This window comes from Microcaecilia unicolor, chromosome 10 (assembly GCF_901765095.1).
Source record: "Microcaecilia unicolor chromosome 10, aMicUni1.1, whole genome shotgun sequence".
NCBI classification, from domain to species: domain Eukaryota; kingdom Metazoa; phylum Chordata; class Amphibia; order Gymnophiona; family Siphonopidae; genus Microcaecilia; species Microcaecilia unicolor.
In genome coordinates, this window is record NC_044040.1 from 170,093,539 (window position 1) to 170,103,777 (window position 10,239).

Here is a 10,239-nt window from a genome sequence, read left to right on the forward strand (position 1 = left end):
CCATACACGTGGCATAACTGTAGGTGGCCAAATGCAGAAAGTGCTTGTATAACTTACAATATTATATAAGTTATGTGTGTTAAGTGGGAGCCCCACCCATGCCTTTCCCATGTTCCACCCATGTAAATGCCTTCTTGCATTTATGCGCCAGGATTTACGCCACATTTTCGTTGGTGTAAATGGGGGCACGTGGTTTTAGGCGCTAGGATATCAACTAAGCATAGTCTATATACCGCGCCTAAATCTAGGCGCCACTTATAGAATATGCTTAGGCGGAAATGTTTTCCGCACGGATTTTCTAGGCGCCATATATAGAGTCTGGAATATGTCACTTAATAGTGCTTAAGCAACCTGCTGACATTTTCATAGGCAAATAAACACTTATCCACAAAAGTGCCAGCATTCTGTACATTGTCACACACAAATGCAGACACCCAGTTATAGAATCAGGAGCTACATGTGTAACTATGAGTAGAGGCTGCATTCTACAGTAGGTACAGTATATTTAGTGCCACCGCTTAACTTTATAGTGGCACCGAGTATACATATTTTTTAAATATATGTTTTAAAATGTTGACAGCAGCAATCATCACTGTTGCTGAAAAGTGAACTGAAAACCTCTTTAGCTCTAATACAGATAGTTCTATCACATTTGCATCAATGTCCAAGAGTAAACAACTCCTACTGGAAATTGAGACAGAAAATACAAGAAAAACTGTGAAATCAATTTAGATATTTTAAGAATCTACAATTATTTAGAAAGTTTGGAAATCTACCCTTTAAAGTTTTGCTATTGTAAAACTTCTTTCTTCCGTGGAATCTGCGTTTCTTTGGTGAGTGAAGGCAGTGCACAATGGCCAAATAGCAATATGCTGGTAGTCACAAGGGTGCTATATAATTTACACTATTTTGTTTTTCCCCCTTTAGGTTGCTCCAACTATCAAAGTCAAACATATCACCACCATGGAAAGCAGTCTGCGGAGTACCTCAAGGATCACCATTATCACCAATACTCTTCAACATGATGATGATGATTCCACTGGCACAGTCCTTATGCAACTGAGGCCTTAACCCATTCATTTACGCAGATGATGTTACAATATACATCCCCTTCAGACATGATCTGACAGAAATAACCAACAAAATCCATGATAGTCTGAACATCATGGACTCCTGGGCAACTCATTCCAACTGAAACTGAACACCGAAAAAACACATTGCCTCATCCTCTCCTCTCCATATAACAAATACAAACCCACAACCATAAATACTCCAGGACATACCCTCCCTACCTCGGACAGTTTGAAAATACTCAGTGTCACACTCGATCGCAACCTTACCCTTGAGAGCTAAGTAAACTCTGTAACAAAGAAAATGTTTTATTCAATGTGGAAGCTCAAACGATTAAAACCTTTCTTCCCAAGAGCAACTTTTCGATACCTAATACAATCAATGGTCCTAAGCCATGCAGATTATTGCAATGGAATCTACGCGGGCTGCAAAGAACTCATAAAAAAAACTCCAGACCACCCAAAATACAGCAGCCAGACTGATATTCAGCAAAACACGCTTCGAAAGTGCCAAACCCCTCAGAGAAAAGTTGCAATTGCTCCCAAAGAATGGATCATCTTCAATATCTGCACCTTAGTCCACAAAATCATGTACGGCGTAGCCCCAGGATACATGACAGACCTTATAGACTTACCAATAAGAAACAAAGTCAGATTGTCAAGATTCTACCTAAACCTACACTACCGAAACTGCAAAGGACTGAAATACAAAACAACTTACACAGCCGGCTTCTCCTACATAAGCTCACAACTATGGAATGGGCTCCCAAAAGCTGTGAAAACAATCCACGACCACTTGAACGTCAGGAAATCACTAAAAACCAACCTCTTCAAAAAGGCCTACCCCAACGACCCCACGTAACTCTCTTCACCTACCAACACAGTATGACTATGATCGAACAGGACATCACGCAATCTTCATCTATTCCGACCCTTCACTTATACCTCATACAATCACTATACAACTTTGTATTTGTTATCCACCGACTGGGCAAACGCCTTTGACAGTACTATGTAAGTCACATTGAGCCTGCAAATAGGTGGGAAAACATGGGGTACAAATGCAACAAATAAATAAAATCCAAATGGTCAGCTTGAGCAGCATCAGAAGTCTTCATTCAGATTCATACTTACTGGCACTCTTGTGCACTAGAGGCTTCTGCTCACCCAGCTTCCCTTTCTGCTGCTCAAGTGCCTCTCCTCCAGGCACTTGCTGGCCCTATCAGGTAGAAGAATCAAACAAATTTCCTGCATGTAGTGCCATTCCTAAGCCGTATGATCAGCATTTATGATCTTTCTACTATAAGAAGACATAATTGAATCACCGGCACTATCAGGACATTTAAATAAATGAGCAGAGAGAAAAACTTGTCAAACAATAGCTGGCATTAAACCTGGACTACTTCTGACTTTCCCTTTGTCCATTCAGGAAGTTTTGTTTGGAGTACAAATATTCCTGTTTCAGAGCCCAGCTAAGCTGTTCCACTGGAAACACACAGCAAACAATTTTTATAAGCTCCCCTGTCTGTTAGCAGTCTGTAGCCTTCTGCTTAGCAGTTTCTCCAAATTCCCTCTCTGGGTTTAGGATTCAGTGCTGTTCTCCAAAAGAATATAATAGCTTCTCTAGCAGTTCCAGCAGAATAATGCCCAAATTTGTTTGTGAATTCCTTTTCTTTACCTAGTTGATGATTCCTGCAATAGGAAGAGAAGGCTATAGGTCCCACCCTACCAGCAATCAACCAGTACATCCCAGCCACACCTAAGGTGACCATTTCATAAGGTACAGGCTGAACCAGTCCAGGAATGACTGTCATTGCAGGGTTGTCAATGCCAGCTCTGGTTGAATTTCTTCCTGGAGGTGTAACAGCTTCTTTAAATGGGTTATGAAATATCATTCGTTATAGAAAGAGAAGCTTATCCACAATTTACTGAATTACATAATAAGTATCAGAGTGTGTATCAGTGTGTTAGGTAACCAAAGTTGAAAAATCACTGCAAACAGTGTAATCCTTATCTTGGAAAAGATATGAAGTTTATTTTGCTGTATATTCCATTCAGTTCTTAAAATTAGTATATACTTTTATTAAATTAAATACAGTTTAAATGTGGAATCTAGTTTCTTTGCTCATGTTTTTCTCCTTGAACACTGGTATTGCAAACACTAGCCAGATATCTATCTATCTATCTATATTTCTATGTATCTCAACTAAGGAGAAGCTGAAATGCAGAGAAATTGGTACATTTCATACTTCCCTGGGAGGAGGGGGGAGCGGTGGTGAGGCCAGCCATTCAGCCTTGGAGCACAGATTCTGTGCAAAAATGTGGAATTTTGTGCAAATTCTACACTCCATGGCTGCGCAGAATTCTGGTAGGAGTAAGATTAGGCCTGGTATAAGCTGTTGCACATAAGTTTCAGTGCACCAAAGCACCTTTGTGCTATTATTCTATAATGGGTTAAGGCATGCCTTAATGCTGTTTTAGAACTGGTGCTAAGCACGCTTCTTGGCCATGCATAGAATTGCCCCATCCTATATAATAATTCTCACCTCCAACGTTCTAATGTGCCTGGGACCGTGGCTCCCTCAGAGGTGGTCTGCTAGGCAGTTTAGAATGCACTGACGTCAGTAATGTCACTGACAGCTGATTCCAAGGCAAGGAGAGGAGTAGGGAAACTACTCCTCCCCCTGCCTGGGAAACAGCTATCAGTGCCCCCCCTCGGCGCAACACCCAAGCCCCTACCCTGCAAAACCGCGAGCCAATCAGCTCTCAGTGCCCCCCCTCGGCGCAACACCCAAGTCCCTCCCCCCCTCGACACATCACCCAAGACCCTCCTCCCGGCGCATCACCAAAGCCCCTACCCCCCCCCCCCTCGGGCACATCAACTCCCTCCCCACCCGCAAATACTAACACTGTCCAGCCGCTACTGCTTCTCCTGTGGAGCAGCAGCGGCCGGTACAAAAAGAAAAAAGCCAAAAAAAGATTTTTAACCTGAAATGTGGCTCCATAGACAGCCATCTGGCATTGGCTGTCGTCACTGCAGCCGCTCCTCCTCTCCCCTCCACGTCACTGCCCCTGCAGGAAGACCCCGGAGGAGCGCAGCGACGTCAGAGGGGAGAGGAGGAGCGGCTGCAGAGATGACAGCCAATGCCAGATGGCTGTCTATGGAGCCGTGTTTCAGGTTTAAAATCTTTTTTTTGGCTTTTTTCTTTTTGTACCGGCCGCTGCTGCTCAACAGGAGACACAGCAGCGGCCGGACAGCGTTAGTATTGGCAGCTGCGGGTGGTGAGGGGTTGATGTGCCCGAGGGGGGGTAGAGGCTTGGGTGATGCGCTGAGGTGGGAGGGGAGGGTCGCTGGACATGGGTGGCTGCAGGGGGAGAGGAGGGTTGCTGGACATGGATGGCTGCAGGGGGGGGCAGGGAAGAGGGAGGTGGGGAGGTGGTCCTGAGACCAGATGGGTGGCTGCAGGGGAGGGCAGGGGAGACAGAAGGGACGCTGCAGGGGGGGCAGGGGGAGAGGAGGGTCGCTGGACATGGGTAGCTGCAGGGGGGGCAGGGGAGAGAGGTGGGTCGCTGGACATGGATGGCTACAGGGGGGGCAAGGGGAGAGAGGAGGGCCGCTGCACATGCGTGGCTGCACGGGCAGAGGAGGGTTGGTGGGGAGGGGGTCCTGAGACCAGATGGGTGGCTGCAGGGGAGACAGGAAGGACGCTGCGGGGGGGGGGGGGGGATTACCTTGCTAGCGCCCATTTCATTGCCTACCGAAAAGGGCCTTTTATACTAGTGGATTATAAAATGCCTTAATCTACGCTTGTACATGCATAATGTACACACTCATTTAAATCAGCTCTCGAGCTGGTCAATGATTTAAAAAAAAAAAAAAAATAACACGTGCTAAGAGGTAAACTACCGCAAACTTGTTTTGCAGTAAGCCTTTTTTCCTGTGTTAGCACTTAACAAAATTTAGTAAAAGGGACCCTTAATGATATATATAAACTTAGGACTGCTTAAACAAGACTAATTAACTTTAGATCACTTAACTTGGGGCTGATTTTTTAGGACTTTTTTTGTACCCTTATTTTAGTGCACTTAATTGAATGAAGCACATCATCCTCAGCTAAAGTTGACAAAAAAATAACTTAATACCATTTAACTTCAGACCTCAACCTACAGAGTGCTCACTATACCTGCAAACAAAGACAAACTATGAAAGCACATTTTCACCCACACAAGCATTCATACTAGACAAGGAGAGAAATATATAGGGACATACTCACAAAATGGCTGCCCTGTATCAACCACAGCTGGTCCTTTTCAGGAACCGTTTGGGCACCTAGGAATCTACAAACGTCCCCTCCTGGGAAACTGAGTGAGCCCCCAGATTAGCAACAGGAACTTAAAAACTGATCTCAAGTTAATGAAAAACACAAAAACACACCACCACTGTGGGATTAATCCACCTTTCCTTGAACAAATGGTGACTATTAGCAACACAGACGTCTTTTTCCTATCTTCTGCTGAATGAAGATTTATATTCCAATAAATATTGTTATCTTTTATTACCTCTTTTTGTACTTTGAGCCAAGGAATGACCAGATTAGTAATAAAGGACTGAGAAAACTTTTAAAACATCATTGAATAAAAAATTCTCAATCTAATCTCAAAGGTTTCTTAATGTTAGTTCTCACATTAGCAATGAGAAGCTGTAGGTGATGTAGTCAAACAGGTAATCTAATTCCAAAGTCTACTGTGCAAATTAAGCTGAAACAAATCAATTATTCTGTTGTGCAGAAACATTTGAAAGATTTTCTGCAATAGTGAGTGTATATTTTCAATCAGATTTGATCTACAAATTTAGATGTTATTTAAAAAAAAACGTTATACTGCCCAACCTTGAAATTCTAAGTGGCTCCCATTAAAAAAATAAAAAACGTTTCAAACATAAAACACTGTGGCAAAACAATGATGTTAATACTCCAGCTACAGCCAAACTGAAAACGAATCTGAGATGAAACTGGCCCCGCCCTCATGACAAAAAAGTGCCCCTCTCTTGAACCCAAACCTTGGCAGCAGCTCCCTTCGCAACCCCACCCCTCCCACTGGTGGCATCCTGGGCCTACCGTGTTGTTGATGGGCAGTGGGACCAGGAACGATCCTCACTCACTCCTGTGTGGCCACAATGGTCGCCGGGATCTTCTGCAGCAGCCTCGCAAGACTACCGTGAGAGGTCTCAGTGGCCATACTGAGACTGGAACCAGCATAAGCAGGAGTGACTGGAGATCGCTCCTGCTTATGCTGGTTCCAATCTCCATATGGTTGTTGGGACCTCCCATAGTAGTCCCGAAAGCAATTTTGAAGGAGGAACAGCAAAAGGCAGGAAAGAATAGGTTTCATTCCTGCCCCGAAGAGGCCACTAGACAATCAAGGTTTCTTAAGGAAGGGCCAGGGAAGGCCTACGGGTGGTCAGGTGGCCTGGGGGTGGTGGAGGGTGATCACAGGGGCTGGGGGAGAGTTTCGGTTTCAGAAAAAAAATGCACTAGCATTTTCTGCCAGAACCCGAACCCAGATTTGGGGCTGGTTTTTGTGCCGAATCTGAAATCGAAATTTGGTTAGCCTCTACCTCCAGAAGTACAACATACCAAACCATACCACAACTTTTAAACATTATGGGGCCCTTTTACCAAACTGCATTAAGCACTTAGGGGTCCTTTTACTAAGCTTCAGAAAAAAAGTGGCCTTGGCCATTTTTACCGCAACCATTTTTTAAAATTTTTTGTATTAACAGCCAATCACTAACGTTGCCATTAGGGAATGGCCATTAATAAAAAATTAGCATGTGTGCACTTACCGCCACCCATTTTGTAGGCGGTAAGGGCTCATGCACTATTCCTGCACTAACCAGATAGTGCACAGCAATGCAGCTGCACTACCTGATTAGCACAGGAATGCCCACTCTCTGCCCCCAGACATACCCCTCAAAAAATGTAAAAATTGTGTGCACATTTGGCACTTACTGCAGTATGCCTAAGCACATTCCCACAGCTATTTTAAGTTGTACTAGGCACGTTATGCCTAACATAGCTTAGTAAAAGGGCTTTGCAGTAATTTAGCAGTTATTGCACATTTAACCGCATGATAATTACCAAATGCCTCCCACATCCAGTCTCTGCCCATGCCATGCCCCTCACTGGAATGAGAGAAGGGGAACAGAATTTGGAATTATATCACACCTTTTTCAGAAGTGTTCAAAGCAAGTTATATTCAAGTACAGTAGGTTTTTTCCTATCCCAGACAAATACCTGTGTTTCTCCAGATTTCTGGAGCTTGTTTAAGCCCCAAAGTGGGGACTCTGCCACCTCCTAATAAGGAGGGTTGATTCCTTTCTTTTGCTTCTGCATCCAATGGGTGCTGGAAGTTTGAGCCCCCTGATATTTCTTCTGTAATTTTTTCCCTTATATTTCACACTTTATGGATTTAAGTCATGGACAATCTCCCTGGGTTCAATTTCCACTGCAGCATCTTGTGACTACTACTAATCATTTCTATAGCACTACTAGACGTACGAAGCGCTGTACACTTAAACACGAAGAGACAGTTCCTGCTCGACAGAGCTTACAAGACTCTGGGCAAGTCACTTAACCCTCCATTGCCCCAGGTACAAAAATAGTACCTGTATATAATATGTAAACCACTTTGTAAAAATAGAAAGGCAGTATATCAAATCTCATCCCCTTTCTGTTTCCCTTCCCTTTCCCAAGATGGTTTCTCTGCCTATAAGTTTAGGAGATATGCAAGATGGGCTGGCTCTTCTGGCAGGATGTGAAGTGTCCTCGACTGATATCTGGAAAATTGTTCATCTAACTGAAAAGTTACTAAAAGGGTGGTTGAACAACTGAGTACATATTACCAAAAAGGTAGTGGCCAAGCTTGAAGATCGTGATAGAGTGGGCCAGATGGAATCTTACTATACAGTTTACTGGGTTGGATAATATTAAGAATAGATTGGTATTGACCATCAGATGGAGTTTATAGAGATTACTATGAGAGAGCAGAACATGAATTTTTGGCACCTGCAACTTGGAAAGGGAATGAGACTTGATATACAGCCTTTCTGTGGTTACAATCAAAGTGGTCTACATACTATATACAGGTACTTATTTTGTACCTGGGGCAATGGAGGGTTAAGTGACTTGCTGCACTAAGCACTAGGCTGCTCCTCCACTCCAGGGAATGCTCTCCCTTTCGAGATCAGTTGTTAACTGTCTCTTTCCAAATTTAAAATGGCTATCAAGACCTGGCTTTTCAAGCAGGCATTTGATGCCTAGTGATAGTGGTCCTACTTTTTTCCATGCCTATACCTTTCCCTTTTCTTTCCCTACTTTTTCCTCTTGTGTTCCCTCATGTTTCGTTTCTTTTGGTTGTCATGAGTCTGTTTGTTTTTGCTTGCTTCCCTGCTATCTTACCCAAAAACTGTAGTTCCTTTTCTGATTTTTCTGTTTTTCAGTTTGTAAACTGCTTGGTTCTATGTCAGTCAAAGCGGTATATTAAATGCATAAAAGATAAATGAATTTCATTACCTATCCAATGATTCAGCTACTTTCTTCCTTGGAACTCCTTAAAACATATTTTCTTGAAGTGCTGCAGCTAAATCCTCCTAAAACTGATACTAATCTGATTTTTAAGGCATATTCCCCCAGACTCTATAAATGGTGCCCAAATTTGTTCATGCAAATAAATTAACAATTAATTGGCTGATAGCAATCAATTATTAACATTATGTGGCACAAATCTGGATTTGTGCACGGATCTGGCTGCGTGCAAATCTATAACAATCCATGCCCAAATCTTCTCATGGGTAACCCAAAAGGGGATATGGCCGTTGAAGGGGCATGGGCGTTCCAAAGAATTACAGTGTTATAGAATTGGGGGATACACGCCCAATCTGCATGCCATGATTTACTCCAAGTTTCAGCTGACATAAGTACTTATGCCCAAAGCTAGGCACAAGAATTCCCACTAGACACTATTCTATACAGGGTGTCCATCCTGGAGTGCCCTTTATAGAATAGCACAGAGTGCTGATTTTTCATGGTGTTATTTACTGAATCTGGCCCATTATGTTTCCTCTAATACTTTGCCAAGGAGCGATGCTGAAGATCAGCTGGATTTGATATGCTGACTATTGTTCCAGATTCATCTGGCTTCTTCGACACTTCTGTGTTCTGTTTCATTAGGTAGGATGGAGACTGGAGAACGTGGCTGTTATTCCTTTGAGTTGGCAATAGTACTGGTGGACATGGACACTTAGATTGGAGGGATGGGATTGGGAGCGGGGCAAGGGGAGATAGTGGTGGAACAAGATCGACCAGACATAGGGCAGGATTAACTCTTTGGTGAACCCTTGGCAAACAAGGGCATTAGCCCCCCCCCTCCATTGTAATATAAACACATTTTAAAACTCCCACAAAAGGGCCTTGTGTGATTCTCACTGGATACAACACTTAATAAGCACTGCTCACCAACTCCTCCTGACAATGCACTGGACAGGAGATGGGAAGAACAGAGACTTCTGCAGGAAGCCTCGGGCTCTAGTTTCTCTTCCACTCCTATTTCTTCCAGCAGTTGGGTTTACTGGATGAAAGAAAATGCCTTGGAAGCCATTGAATTAGCACGTGTGAGAGGGCTCCTCCCAAACATTTTTTGCATATTCTCTTTCAAAAACAAAAAACATGGATATATAACTCTGACTGTAGTCTGTTCTTCAAATTCGCTTCTCTTTGATGAAATGTACAACTGTCTGCAACAGCTGCCTCGCCACCGTCGGGCCAGCAGAAAGACCGCTAAGAAAACTCTGAAACCGATAACCTTAGTATTTTGTCAATTTTTCTAATTTTCTCTTTAACGGTTTCATATATTAATTGAGGCAACACATACAAAAATTGCCAAAACAAAAAAAGAAGATATTTGAACGTGAACAAGTCCTTCATGGTAGCTACCGTACAAACTATACGAAACAGGATAAGAAAAACCCACGATTCGTGCAGAAAAATAGGGACACCAACGCCACCTCTTCCTAATACCTATCCGATTCCTATTGACTTTACTTGCCCCATTGGATTGGACTGGGAACGAGGCGCGGCCGGCACTACTTCCGCTCCTGCGCATTACGCAC

The 10,239-nt window shown here is 43.4% G+C and overlaps 1 protein-coding gene across 7 annotated transcripts in view; it reads right to left on the reverse strand.

Moving 5' to 3' along the window:
- SLC19A3 (solute carrier family 19 member 3) overlaps positions 1-10,170 on the reverse strand; it is a 68,981-nt gene extending 58,811 nt beyond the window's left edge. The window contains exons 1-2 of one of the 7 annotated variants that reach the window (XM_030216879.1): positions 9,587-10,170; positions 2,205-2,289 (exon numbers count right to left, since the gene is read on the reverse strand). The gene's annotated coding sequence lies outside the window, so the exon portion shown is untranslated. Of the gene's footprint in view, positions 1-776; positions 987-2,204; positions 2,718-6,187; positions 6,210-8,644; positions 8,709-9,586 lie in introns of those variants that run through there. The other 6 variants (XM_030216880.1, XM_030216881.1, XM_030216884.1 and 3 more) reach the window with 6 other exon arrangements.
- Between the last annotated feature and the right edge of the window lie 69 nt (positions 10,171-10,239).